At 39.6% G+C, this 1,139-nt stretch overlaps 1 non-coding gene across 1 annotated transcript; it reads right to left on the reverse strand.

Annotated features, from left to right (window-relative positions):
- Nucleotides 1-370: 370 nt before the first annotated feature.
- On the reverse strand, nucleotides 371-443 carry TRNAG-UCC (transfer RNA glycine (anticodon UCC)). The gene has a single exon. It is a non-coding gene; the product is annotated as a tRNA-Gly (tRNA).
- Nucleotides 444-1,139: the final 696 nt, after the last annotated feature.

Here is a 1,139-nt window from a genome sequence, read left to right on the forward strand (position 1 = left end):
TTGTTTCATTGGCAAGTCTAACTCAGACATGGAGATTAATCCATCAAGCTATCATAGTAAGTCTCTAGTCATTAACATGATCCAACTAACTCTTTGCTTTTCATTATTCTTTGTGCATTAATAAATCACCAGTACCTGTATAAAGAAAAAGTGAAAGAATCTATACAAAAGTACATTCAATGGCAAAACAAAGAGTGGTCAATTTAATCAGGAAAAGTTGATGAGAAATGGGTCAATAAAAGCGCCAAAGAAAAAGAAAACTTTGAAATCTAACTTTGTTAGCTGGGCAAAGATGAAAAAGAGATGTGTTTTTGTTTTTCTTTTTTTTCCAGGGGAGAGGGGCTGCACCACACAGCATGTCAGATCTTAGTTCCCTGAGCAGGGATCAAACCTGTCCCCCCTGCAGTGGAAGCACAGAGCCCTAACCACTGGGCCACCAAGGAATCCTCTAGAAAGTGTTTATTGGCAAAGAATTTTAGGCCTGCCCCAGCCTAAATTCAGTTACTAAGTTAACAGACGTCAAGAAAAGCTGAGCTTCAGGGTATCAGTGGTTCAAGACAACTTTTTCTCTACCTGGGTTAACTATGGGATTTTGCCTTTTTTCTCTGGCCAACTCTTTGGCTTTTTTCAAAGAATGTGAACCCTTGCCTTACTTTCCAGTATTCCCCAGGGCTTAGATTCCTGCTTTCCATTTCAAGCACCCTAGAAGATAAAAAGCTCTTTGTAAGTCTGAGCCTTATAACTGGGGCCCCCTCTCCCCTGCACCTTCCTACACACACATCTACAGCCAAATCGGCCAGCCTAGATGTAACCCTGGATTCTTTTCCCTACCAAAATGCTGAGATGTTCTCCTGTTTGAGCTTCCTTCATTTGGCCATTTTCAGTAAGTTCTATGAAGACTTTTCCTACTAGTGGGTTTGTTTGGTCTCTGGATTCCAATCTTTCCCAGTTTGGCCATCATAGCCAAGTCATCATTATAACTCATTTGTAAAGCATCTACTTTGCTTGTAAAGAGCAAAACTGACTCCATGTGATTTATTTCACACACACACACACAAAAATGGTTTCAAAAGACTGTTAAAAAAACATAAACAAGACTTCCAATTCAGATAGGCTAGAATACTTTGTGATAAACTAAA

Source organism: Capricornis sumatraensis, chromosome 3 (genome assembly GCF_032405125.1).
Source record: "Capricornis sumatraensis isolate serow.1 chromosome 3, serow.2, whole genome shotgun sequence".
Taxonomy (NCBI): domain Eukaryota; kingdom Metazoa; phylum Chordata; class Mammalia; order Artiodactyla; family Bovidae; genus Capricornis; species Capricornis sumatraensis.